This window comes from Pholcus phalangioides, unplaced genomic scaffold (assembly GCF_987345545.1).
Source record: "Pholcus phalangioides strain wild (caught in Gottingen) unplaced genomic scaffold, Ppha-v1.0 ptg000039l_1, whole genome shotgun sequence".
NCBI classification, from domain to species: Eukaryota; Metazoa; Arthropoda; class Arachnida; order Araneae; family Pholcidae; genus Pholcus; species Pholcus phalangioides.
The window spans coordinates 30,408,228-30,422,373 of NW_028301625.1; the positions used below are offsets into that span (position 1 = coordinate 30,408,228).

Consider the following 14,146-nt stretch of genomic DNA (forward strand, 5'->3'; position numbering starts at 1 on the left):
GTTCAGATGCTGCAATCTGTCTTCTATAGACAAAACTTGCAATGAATGATTATTCTAATGTGTGCAATTTTCAAATAATTTATATATTAAAAAAGGTGGAGGGGTATATTATTTATATATTAAATAATATACCCCTCCACTATTATTTATATATTTTCTCTATTTTTCTTTTTATTCTCTATTTACAGCTGACAGTGTGACGTAATGTCTGTCATGTGCTTCAGCCAATCACCGTCTTACGGTGTCTGGACCGTAGAAAATCTTCTGGAAAGAAGAGGGCGATGGGATGAAAATTTTAAGAAACTATGGCCTAGGTGACCAATCAAGGGGGTTCTCGGCCAATTGCTGAAAAGCACTGATATATGGCCATGAATGGCGTGATTAGGAAATTTCTTTCGAAAAAAAAATCATTAAAAAAATTGAATTGACAAGCTGATTAGTTGACAAGCTTATCACTTTTTCCAAAACAAATAGGTCTATGGTATATGATAGGAATTGTATTGGCCATACGCTCCTTTCACACGCTACGGATTCGTCTGTACTGAGGATTTAACATACGGAAGATCCTCCGCACGGAAATAATTGTTCTCCTTTCACACGAGACGTGACGGTCGCCGTACTCAATCTGCAGTAGGCTGTTTTGTGTGTGTGAAATTATGGAGCGAAATCAAATTATTGCTTTCTTTATTCTCTATATACAAATAGAGAAATCTATCACCTTGAATAGTTATAAGACATGTTGATGGAAAAAAAGGTTTAATTACATTATAAAAAATATAGGGGGGTTGTAACTTTTGTATATATTTTGGTGATAAACAATTTTTTTCTCTCATTGGCCTGCTTTTCAAAGTTTAACATAGTTTTTGTTTGTAGCGTTACATGAATAAATTGCAGCAAATGCATTTTTTTTATTTATCTCCCAGTTCCTCAAATTCACGATTAAGTTCAATACAAACTTCATTCCATACGTTTCTTGTCAAGTTTCTGTCCTTGTAATTATCCATAGTCTTATCCCAAAGTACAGGTCTAGCTTCGACCAATGTAATAAGAACATTAATATATCAATAGCTATTCTTGCCAATTTTAAAAGTAAAATCTGGAGCGAAAATAAACTGAACTAAGAACTCAATTTTTTTAATAAAATAAAATGAATCTTGAGTATATCTCGCCCCGATCTTGCAACTATAGAACGAAACCATGAACCTCTCCTCTAATTATACAAAGTACAGATGACTGGATACCAAGCGAAGATAATTGGAAAGAAAAGTCACATTCCTCTGTGGGGAATTGAACCACCAACCTAGCAGTTTCCATTGTAGTTTAATGGTAGAACACGCGCCCGGAAAGTGCGACTTGGTGGTTCGATTTCCCACAGAGGAATGTGACTTTTCTTTCCAATTATCTCCGCTTGGTATCCAGTCATTTGTACTTCGCTTGCAACCGGAGTTTGTCGTTTTGGAAATTCACTTGTATTTTTTACCTAAAAATAAAAAACAGTAAATTCAACCCTTATTTTAAATATCTGGATACTACTTTTTTCCCCAAAGTTTTACTTGAATTCTGGATATAGTTTTCGCTATATTAGAAATTTACTACACGCAAGACTGAATTTGATCTACAACTTTAATCGCTTTAGAGATTCCTGTATTTTTTGTTGTAAACACGTAGTATTCGATTTTTTACATGTTTTTTGCTGTTGTGAATCATTACATGGAATAAGGTTGTCGTCTATCAATGCTCAATATATTTCGATTTCAGAGGCGGAAAATATTTGATTTAAAATGAGCCACATAAGATCATTAGATTTTTAGATCTTCTCGACGCGATGACAACTTTGAAACCTTGATTTTTCTCTCATAAGCTGAGTATACAGCTACAGGGTGATCAGCGTATAAGCCCTTATTTCAAAATTAAATATCTCTACAACAAAGATCAATAGAATTATGCGGTAAACGGTACGTTTATTAGCAAAACTGCAAGAATGTTGTACAGAAATTTCGAAAATTTAGTTTTTTTTTTAAATTTTTTAAAATTTAAAAAAAAAACAAAACTGGAGATTTTGGGGTTCCGAAAAACCTCATTTGTGTGAAGAGAAACCACTGCATTCGCCTAAAGTTACTGCATGGGCTGCGGTATGCGCCAGAGACATTATCGGCCCCTTCTTCGTGCGAGAAACGATTACTACTGAACGTTACGATACAATTTTGGAACAATTTGTCAGCACACATGGCGCATACCGCAGCCCATGCAGTAACTTTAAGTGGTTTCTCTTCACACAAATGAGGATTTTCGGAACCCCAAAATCTCCAGTTTGTTTTTTTTTTAATTTTAAAAAATTAAAAAAAAACTAAATTTCCAAAATTTCTGTACAACATTCTTACAGTTTTGCTAATAAACGTACCGTTTACCGCATAATTCTATTGATCTTTGTTGTAGAGATATTTAATTTTGAAATAAGGGCTTATTCGCTGATCACCCTGTATGAGCCAATACTATAAAACTGTATATAGCTAATAGTAAAGAGAATAAGTGATCTATAATTTTTTTTTGTAAATTTGAATACCTCTGACTTTTCTAAATGTTGATATATATATATATATATATATAGGCCAATATACAGTATATATAAGGGTTTTTTTTTTTCATACCTTCTGTATGTGTTTTTTTTTTTTTTTTGTGAATACACATTTGTCATTATTATGTAACAGTTCTTTTTTTTTAATTCTTTACAGTCAATTATTTATTGTACAAAATACCCCCCTACGATCTTTGCAACACTTGGTTTAATTATTCATTTTTCTCCTTGTATTCACGTTTGCAATTTTGTTTTCTCTTGCTTTCTCTCTCTCTTTCGACGTTGCCTTAAAACTATGTACTTATTTGCAAGGCAATTTTCTGTACAAATTCGGGGCTCCGGCCTAAACGAATAAATTATTATTATTATTCAGATAAAATAAAGTGTAGGAAAACTTCATAATGAAACCACTCAGAAAAGCTGAATGTCCGTAGCATGTGAAAGCATGCATGAATTTAGTCACGTAGATCACTGTGTTCTTGGAAACGGCATGACAGCCATGTGTTGTAGTGGCAGTGGACGGCAGCACGACGGCGGCTCGTCCATATCATGTGAAAACTACCACCCAATTGCTCACGTCACTAATGGAATGTCTCATTACGTCTGATCCTCCATACGGACGAATCCGTAGCGTGTGAAAGAAGCGATATGTCCGATTTTTGGTCTGACCTGGTGAGCTTTCGCTCTGCACGGATTAGATTCGATTGTAGTAAAGACGGGGAATTCAGCCGTAGGGTATTAGACAGACGCGCCCCCGTTCCCGGAAAAAAATTGTACAGTCGACACTTGATATAAAGACACCTCACGTTATAACGACCATTCCATTACAACAACTGGTAGGTTGTTGTAATGGAATGGTGTGTCTTCATACAACGACTTTGCTATATGGTTTCCTTCCGACGTAACGACCGCCCAATATAACGTCCGTTTTCAGTGGAACGGAAGAGGTCGTTATAACGAACGTCGACAGTATTATCATAAGCGGGAGGTTGGAGATGGAAAATCGTCCCGTCCCCCCGTTAGAAGAGCCTGTATCCGCCTATGATATTGGAGTGTTTATACGGGGGAAAGTAAAATATAAATTTAAATGATATTTTTTTATAATATTTCAGAAATTTATACATTTCGCGAATTTGCTTTGTTGCAATTTCATGGATTTAAGCCAAGATGACTTTTGGTTCCTTTCTAGTATTAGCAGTTACTTCATGAGCACGAGGAATTTTCTATTACTTTTCTTAACAGTGCTGTACTGTAGTGGACGTTTTTGAAAAACTGCGCATTAACCCAAAGTATATTCCGCATTAAACGTCCAGAAATGTTGAACACAAATTCTAAAATTTCGAATAGACATCTCTTAAAAAAAATTTCAGATTAAAACTAAAATTTCACAAATCAAAAATTTTATTTTTCGCAATTACTAATAATGAGAATAACGAAAAATGAAAATGGAAGATAACTTTTGGAAGTTAAAATTTTTTTTTTTATACCAAAAAGCAGAAAATAAATTGTTATTTTTCTTTTCAATGGAAATAAGCTGTCATCCGTGCACGAGACGTTTCACTTTCTTGACCAACATTCATGTATCAAAATTCTGAGCAGTCACTACTGCAGAGAATGCATATCATGCTCAAAGAGTCGTGCTTCGATGATTTGTTGACTATATGCAGAATTTCGTGTGCTTACTCTCTCTCTCTTTTTCTTTTCTTTAGTGAGGTCTTACAAGAAGATCTCGGATCGAGATAAGCAAGAAATGGCCAATCTGCGTGGTTTCGATCTGCTTGACTTCACGTTCAGCAGATCAGCAAAGTGGTAGCGCACCCGTAAAGGCATTGCCACAAGGAATGCGACTCAGTCGCAATCGTTAAAACCTTTCAGAGCTTAATTTCTGCTCTTCTGCTGAAATCCATACAATATAGGATACATATTCGAGACAACCAACAGGTAAGAGATACTCGACTTTTGTTTTTCTTTCTTAAAACTATTTTAACGAGAACTGAACATTTACGGGATTCTTGATTTCACACAGTTAATTCTTTTCCAAACAATTAGCAATGTAAGCATTTAATGTTCACTCCTAAATTTAATTTGCAGTTGAAAAATATATTGTAACGCCGATTATATTTTTTTTTAAATCAGAGTTTTTATTTTCATAATTGCAAAGAACAAAACAAACAGAAAAAAACATACCATCCTGTGGTGAAAAATCACACATTGCATATATATATATATATATATATATATATATAATTTTGATTAACTAAAATAGTTTGGCAGAACACGTGTTTGTAATCGAAGTTTCTAATCATAATTGAAATTACAGAATTTATCAAATCATATAGCTTGAGGTCAATTTTACTAATTCTGCTAACTGTATATAAACATGAAACATACACGAAACACATCAACATCGTGAAGCCTCCAAAGGAACTTTTTGAATTCCAACTAGTTTTGGCTACAAAAACATTATAATCTCGGCTCAGTGAAATGGGGGGGGGGAGGGGGTTGAACCCCAAACCTCCTTTACGTACGTCAGTGTATACACAAATTATGAAGGTGGCAACATTAAAAAACAGGGGAACCTCGCTACACAGGGCCGGACTTTGACAGACGCGAAGGGTGGTGCCGCACCCGGCCTACTAAATTTTAGGTGTCACTAAACGGGATAAAAATACTCTTTGATGTTTTCTTAACGTTAAGACTTTAACGTTCTAACGTTTGACGTATTAAGAGGTTTGATGCTCGCAAATTTTCTAAAAAACACATTTTATAAAATTTTTCAATTTTCAAATACTATAAAATTTTCTGCATTTAACTGTGTTCGAGTTTTTGTTTTACCTGCACCAAAATATTTTCACCATATTTTAATATAAACTGCTGCAGGCATTATACAGTATATGCTAACGTTTTCCACTGAAATGCTCTTTTCTCGAAACTGAGTTTTTTTTATCAGATATGGTATTTTTTCAAACAGTACTTGTTCAAATGTCTTGAAACTTTGCGTCCCTCAACACTAAAGTGCTGCTGCATACTTTAAAAGAAAGATTTCTTATTAAAAATGATTTAAAGAAATTTTATGTGGCACAAAGTAGGAGTAAATTTCATTGATTTCTGAAAAAGCTGCATGTTATTGAAGTTAAAATTCGAAAAAAAAAATAACAACCAATAAAAATTCTAAAATCTCTTATTAAATTACGTGAAAATATCATAGTATTTGGGAAACAAATTGAGTGCCTAAAGTGAATAGAAAATTTTTAAATGCTCCTTAAAGGAAGAAGATTTTTTCCATAGGGAAGCACGGGAAACCAAGATCGTGCACCAACCCGTTAAGACCAACCTAACGTTATCAAGGCAAATAGCTTAAAATTTGTCCCAGACCTCTAAAATCCAGACATCGAGCCCTCTGGCCTAGAGTTTTCACAGAATCTGTTCCCCAGCCCCCAAGCCCCGAGAAGGATCAAGGTGGATCTAGTGCCCCGGGCGATGAACCAGTGGAGGCGCTAAATTCATATTTTAAAATTATACGAGGCATAATGCATGTTTGTTCGGTTGAATGAATATCTAGTTGTGGTCCTGGGGCAGATAATCGGATCTCTAACCCCCCCCCTCCCCTCCCCCAACATTCAAGTGACTGGGGGTCCATTTGCAATATTTTTGCTAGGCAGAGGATACCATCGTCCAAATTTATTGTCTAGTGGTTTTTTTTTATGACCATGAAATAATAGTTCGATATTCATTCTCGGGTGCCAATAAAATCTGGTGGGTGTTCATGGACACTAAGAAATTGGGAAATCCCGTTTAAGGGGGTTGCAAAGCTGTTCTTGCACCGAGTGGCAAAATACTTGAGCCGTTCATGTCGCTACAACTATACTCGATAGAACGAAAAAAATCCCTCTACAGCAATATTTTTTGTTTCAAATCTTGTTTAGAACTGCCTATAGTCTAATGCTGAACTCCTCTCGATACAACGATATCCTCTACTACGATAAATCGCTCCATAACGATATTTTTATTGAGATTTTGAAACTAACAACAATATTTTCTTTTGTATTTAGCTCAAAATCGTCTTGAATTTAATGTTTACATCGTAAATTGCTTTCGTTCTTCCAGGGTAGAGGGGGGCGTCTGATAAGATCAGTGTTTGCACCACATGGTCACCGAAAGTGTTGACGAAGCTGTTGCCCAAGGAAACATTAATTTTCTGGATATCATGCTGAGGTGAACTCGGAAAGAAAAGTCATCTTGTATCCACCGGGACACGAACGCAGGCCCTCTTGCATACCGGGCAAGGGTTCGTGTCCCGGCGGGGACAAGATGACTTTTCTTTCCGAGTTCACCTCAGCATAATATCCAGAAAATAAATGTTTCCTTGATATCTTGGGCTGAGAAAAAGCCATCTATCTCTCTCTGAAGCTGTTGCTATTGCCATTTTCTGTGTAATACAACAAGTGCAATACGGTAAACTCCTATACAGGGGCAATGCATTCAAATTAGTGTTTTATTGATCAAATAATACATTTCGCAGGGAATTAATACTTTAAAGTGCATTTTCTGATTGTACTAACAACGCGCAGATTTAGAAGAGATGTCAACAACAGCACACATTTGGTGCACGTGATGACAATGTTCTCTTAATGCGACGATAATTCCTCTTCAACGATATTTTTCTTGATCCGCAAAGTATCGTTATATCGAGGTTTCGTGGCAATTGCAAAGAAATTTTGACGAAAGTTTCACGACAACTCACATGAAGTAACAATCACTGTAAGCCTACAAACACAAACCGTTAGTCTAGGGAGAAAACTGAATCTTAAAGAAATGTTTCAAATGTTGTCACAAATTATCCTAGAATCCGTTCAAGTAAAAAAAAAATAATTTCTGAAAAGTTGCGAAATTCGGTTTTTTATGCGGTTCATGGGTCATCGGTCATATACAGCGGAATACACAGAATCGACTTTTAAAGGGGGCTCAAAGGTTTTTGGGGAGGCATTCTGGAATTCCTTTGAGAGAAATTTAGAGTCACATTAATCCTCACAAAAAGTATTTAAATTAACAGAAATTGATTAAAATACCATATAAAGATAATTTTATATATATAAAGGCATCAATTTTCTTTCTACATTTTATTTTACTAAAAAATGTACATAAAAATATTTTTAATTTTTGATCATCTTGGAAGGGGGGCACACACACGAGCACCGTATGCCTCTACCCACTCCCCGTGGATATGCCTCTGGTCCTATAAGTCGTATTTATAGTATAATTTTTTCTGCACTGACATGTTAAACAGAAAAAAAATCCGTTCTTCTAAAGACCGAATCTGACAGAATTATAGCATTACCGCCTAGAGCAAGTATTCCAAAAATCTCAAAAACATCTCACGGCACCCTTAAGAATCTCAAACATCTCGCGACAACCCTAACCGAGCTCACCGCACACACTTTGGAAATCGCGGCCCTAGAAAGGTCACGAAGAATCTAGGAGGTATTGGTTATAGCTAATACAAATACACCACAACAGGCAAAATGCCCAACGAGGTGGCTGAGAAAAAGTTGCCCATAACAAATATGGATGCCATATACTTCAAAATTACAGCAACCTTAATAAAAAGACAATTACAAAAACTAGAAACAGTATATATACATAATAAAATATTATACAATGCCCATAAAGAGTACTCATTCTTGTCTTATTCTAAGTATGGATAGCTTCTCGATTTACCCCAACATGCTTATCGTTAAAATTAAGCGTGTTAATCGTTTAATCGTTAAGCGTTACACGTTTTAAGCGTGTAAATTGTGTTAGAATTTACTACCTTTGGGGGTAAGTTATTCCATTTATTAATAACCGTATTAGAAAAAACTCCCTACGACACACACCATAACCTAGAATTGTCCCTTACCAATCGATACCGGTGTCCCCTTGTAAAAACAGTCGATTAACGGTGTAACAATAATTCATGGTCCATCCTATCCATCCCGTTAAAAAATTTTAACACTTAGATTATGTCTCCCTGAAACCTGCGTCGCTTTTTTAACCACCGCTGAACAATGTTCAAAAAACCTGAGCCGCTCGTCAACGAGAATTCCCAAATCGATCAACCTAGTTGCATCCGGGATAGTGACACCATTCAACTCGTAAGAGAACCGTGGGCTATTCGAACCAAAATGAGCGATCATGCACTTGCCAAGGCTAGACGTCATGCTCCATTCATTTGCCCATGCTGCAATCCTGTTCAAGTGGGTCTGGAGCAACTCCCTATCGCTTTGATTCCCGACTACCCCATTAGCTTCACGTCATCTGCGAATTTGCTAACAATCCCATCGATACCCTGATCGAGTTTATCGATAAAAAATGAAAAAAGCATGGGGCCCAGGACACTTCCTTGAGGGATTCCACTTGTGATGCCTGTCCAATTAGAGAATTCCCCGTTCACCATATCTCGTTGTGACCTATCTCTTAAGCACGATTCTATCGAATTCAGTAAGTTGTCTCCAATCTCAATCTCATGTAAAAACGCCTCAAGAGTTTACGGGTCCGAGTTGGACTCGATCAAATGCTTTCTGGAAATCAAGGTAAAAAAAGTCTACATTTTTGCCCTTAGTCACGTGATCATAGAAGCAAAGGAAGTTAGTTACACATGACTTCCCCTTGCTGAACCCATGCCGATCATCCGACAATACATTATTCTCGTCTATCCACTTCACCAATTGCCTTTTGATAATAATTTCCAAAATGTTCGAGAGGGAGCTCGTCAAACTCACTGGACGATAATTGGACACAGCTTCTCCACTACCCTTTTTAAATATCGGAACAAGATTAGCAAGCTTCCAATCTCTTGGGACGATACCCTCAGCAACACTACTCCTGTAAATCTGTGCGACTGACCCCAACAATTCATTAGCACATTCCCCGAGGACCCTGGGATAGATATCATCTGCTCCTGGTGCTTTGTTTGTACATACATTTTTTAGAAGATTTAGGACCTCCACGTCTTCCACTTGAATATCGTTGAGGATTTTATCACCCCAAGCAACACCCGTACATTGAATAGCTTTTTTTATTATGATGCTAAAAAGATGCTTCAATTAGAGTTGAAGCATCTTTTCTCCTGATAAATGTGGTTTATACACAAAATTATCTCAGAGACAAATAATTTTGATCAATTTAAATTTATTCACCATTCATTAGGAGCATCATAACAACTCCTAATATTATGTCACTGAATGAAATCTCAAAAAAAAAATTGTTTTCATAAAATATAAATTTTTATACGGCTTCTTGAAACTTGACTGGAATCATGCGTTTTCTGAATACGCTCAAATTTACAAAATTAAAAGTTTCATAACTCAGTCAATTTTTGTCGTAAGAGAACAAACTTTATTTTTTGTTTAACATGTCAGAATATGGCGAATGTTTTAACATGACTTATCACCGAACCAAATAAAAGTATAAATTTCGTAACGTTTTTAGGAAATAATGTTTTTATCTTGAACGGATTCTATAGTGGGATCGGTGACTACATTTAAAACATTTTTTTCTGATAGAAGTTTCCTTCGGTTTATAACTTAGCCATTAGATCAGTGTTTCTCAAAGTGCGCGTCGCTGCTTCTAGGAGGCGTCGCGACGAGCTGGAAATATTGATGTGTGTGCATATATATGCTCTGATGCGGTTCTCCTATAGATTCCAAACTATTCTGTGGAGTCGCAGATGAACCATATACAGCGCAAGGGAGTCGTGAGTTACAAAAATTTGAGAACCAATGCATTTGACAATGATAAGGGTAGGCACCCTGTATAAATACGTACTCATAATAATTTCCCTAAGGATAATTGATAAACGAATGCAAGGATAGATCTCGGTAATGTCTTTCTTTAGTTTCAGTGTGTTGAATCGAACATTGGAGCATCCTGTCGATCAGAGTTTTCGAAATGGGTGATATCGTTCTTAAAAAATGTGTGTCGTTCTGAGAACGGATGTGGTTGGACAATTGAGGTTGAGGGACAATGGTATTGTAAGAATTAGAAAGAGATGTGGATACATATAGTCATCTCGCACTTTGTGTCATGATATTTATGCAATATCGTGCAACACTCACACGAGAAAAAGAAAACCCGAAATAGTCTCTCATTTTCCTCAGAAATCACTCTTGCTTTTTCATCGCAGCATTTTTGTGGGTAACCATGTATTTATTATGCTAGTGTCATTCAACAAAATGACTGTATGCAAGGAATAACAACCTCAAATCATATGCTTCACTTGCGTAACTCACCCATCTCTTTCCCCTTTCTTCTTTTTTTTTTTTGGAACTTATCTTCGGGCATGCATGAACGAAAAAAAATCTGGTAGCTCACATTATGACATTCTATATAATACTTACTACTACCACTATTATATCATCTTTTGATACGTGAAGAAATATGCAAAGTTTAATTGACATACATAAAGAAAATGGTGCACGTGTGTATATAAGAAAGAATTAGATATGCATTTGAGAGTTTATGCGACTGTTTTGAATTTCATGAGTTGGTCAAAAATATTTATCATTGAAAAATATATTTACTTTTTTTCTGATCGAGATATGGCAATCAGAATTGGGGACACTGTGCAGAAAATATTAGTACAGTATTATGAAGCCGTTAGATTTTTGCATATAATATAATTTTGCCTTATAGTTGGCCTCTCGTGAATAGACCTACTTTCCACAGTTTTTGATAGTTTATCAGGAAAAACTCATGCTAGTCATAGTAAATATGTAAAATGATTTTTGAAAATGATGTTGATATATTTTAAGATGATGTAAGAACAGGTCTGTTGCCATAAAAAGTCATCACAATTATTTTTTTAAATTTTTATGATTTTTTTGTTGAATTTGTTTGGTATAAAGTAACCCATAGGAGCAGGTTACTTTGCACCTCATACACATTGATCATTTCTTAGCCAGACCATGTTTTAGAGCACTGTCGACCCACTTAAAATTTACTGTGTCACCACATAGTACTACTAGATCGGGAAGATGACAGGAAGTGGATTTTTTTCCTTGAATGAAAAAAAAAATATCAAAATTCACAAAGTGTAACTCATCTCATTTAACACGTAAAAAAAAGCAACCAATATCAATGAGATTTGTATTATTTAATCAAAAAACAAGATGCAAGTAACATTCATTTTGAAGGTAATAGGATAGATTCGAAGCTGAATTAAGCCTAAAACGAAGTAAAAAAAACTATTTTTTGGGGTTGTTTTTACACGACCTTTTGATGCAAAGTAGTCCCAGAACTTTGCTCAGAACATTACCATCTAATTACTATCGATCATATAATAATCAGTGAATTGCAACTTTATAGTTATGATTTAAAAAACAATTAGTTTTCTACATATAAATAAACAGCGTTTACTTTCAAATTGATTAGTTTTTTGCCAAAAATTCCAGGTGAAATCAACTAGCACAGATATGCTTAGCAAATGATATCCAAAATAGTGGATGTATCATTAACTCAAATAGATGAGTTGACCGATAATCTCTTCTGTACCGAACTGTTTGAAAATTTTCATTAGAATAGCCGCTAGGCAATGATGAATCTTTTTTCAGGACTATTGCAATGTTACCCCTCTAGGTGCAAAGCAGCCCAGCAGGATCGCGGTACGTCGTGGTTTTACACAAGAGTTTCTTTTGTTCCATTCATAGTCCAAAGATAAATTGGCGGAAAAAAATGTCTTTATCGGACGGAACCGGCATCAATGTACGGATACTAAACCGGGATTTGATAAGCAAATATGATCTCATAATTATCATGTACGATCTCACGCTTTTCGGATTAAGTCGAATTACACGAGAGAAGCGTCAACTGACAGTAATCTGCAGATATGTGAGAATAAAGAAGCGGGCAAGAGAAGACAATATGTAACACTTTTACTAAATAATATAGTTATTTCCTATGCATAACTCGCGATTCAAGTGAAAAATATCCGAATGGAATGTTGATTCGGATAAACGAAGAGAGACGAATGTGAACAATGAAGTAATGACTAACTGTTTGAATGAGTATTTTGCGATTATCGTGAGGGAATAGGATTTCGGATAGAATTGTTTGTGACCAATTTTTAAATTAGCTCTAGGAAAGTCTAATGGAGGTGAAACTAATGGTGGTCGTGCGGAATCCACCCAATCGATAGGGAGATGCTTCAGACAAACTTGAATATGATTGCACCATGAGGTAATGAATAGAGCATGATATTTAGTGTTGATAAATGCATGATCGCTCATTTTGGTTCGAACAACCAATTTTTCACGTACGAGTTGAATAGTACCATCCGGATGCAACTAGGGTCACCGATTTGGGAATTCTCATTGACGAACGGCTTATGTTTTCTGAACATTGTTCAGCGGTTGTCAAAAAATCGAATAGAATGCTCGGTTTTATGCTTAAAAAGGTCTGTTCGCGTTCTCCTAAAGTCATTCTTCCGATTTTCCGAGGCTTAGTTCGTCCTGGACTGGAGTATGCCGTACGGGTTTGGAGACCATACCTACACACAGGGACATAGACTTGGTTGAAGGGGTGCAGAGAAGAGCTACACATGCCCTTCATAGCCTTGATTTTTTGGAAAGCTCTACATTGGAAGAGCATAGATGTCGGGGAATATGATTGAAGTGTTTAAAATTTTCAACGGGATGGATAAAATGAACCATGAATTATTAATACATCGTCAATTAACTGCTTCGACAAGGGGGACACCAGTATCGATTGTAAGGGATAATTCTAGGTTGCGGTGTCGGAGGGAGTTTTTCTCTAATAGGGTTGTCAATAAATGGAATAGCTTACCTCCGGGTGTCGGGAATTCTAACACAATTGACACGTTTAAAAAGAAACACGATAAACATATTGGGATAAATCGAGAAGCTTTCCATACTTGGATGAGACAACTATAATTTTTTATGGGCAGTATATTTATATTGTATCATAATTATTGGTTTTTTATTGCTCTTATTGGGTTTCTGTATTTTTGATATAGTTTAGATATGCATTCGACATCCCTATTTTTATCGGCATTTTTTTTCAGCCACATCGTTGGCCATTTTGTCTGTTGTGGCCTTTGTATTTGGATTTTTATTTAGCTTGTAAGAGTTTTTTTATCACTTAGTTGAGTTATGAAGAGGCTTGATTTTTTAAATATGCTGACATTGGAAGAACGCAGGAGTTGGGAGGATATAATCGAAGTGCTTAAAATTTTCAACGGGATGTATAGAAGGGACCACAAGCTATTAATATATATCAAGGGAACACAAGTATCAATTAGTAAGGGACAACTCCAAGTTGTGGTGTCACAAGGAGTTTTTCTCTAATAGGGTCGTGAATTCTAACACAGTTGACATGTTTAAAAAGATGTATGATAAACGTTGTGGGATAAATCGAGAAGCTGCCCATACTCAGATTTAAGACAACCATAATCTTTTTTATGAGGCAGTGCATTATATAGTATTAATCATTCGTTATTTTTTTATTTTGTGATATACGTTTTTATATGGGGTTGCTGTATTTTGGTTATATTTGAGATCCATATTTTTTATGGGC

At 35.8% G+C, this 14,146-nt stretch overlaps 1 protein-coding gene across 1 annotated transcript in view; it reads left to right on the forward strand.

The window, feature by feature from the left end:
- The first annotated feature begins 4,363 nt into the window (after positions 1-4,363).
- The window catches only part of LOC149065824 (uncharacterized), a 47,246-nt gene continuing 37,463 nt past the window's right edge, over positions 4,364-14,146 (forward strand). Inside the window, exon 1 of the mRNA XM_089253886.1 lies at positions 4,364-4,516. The gene's annotated coding sequence lies outside the window, so the exon portion shown is untranslated. The remainder of the gene's footprint in view (positions 4,517-14,146) is intronic.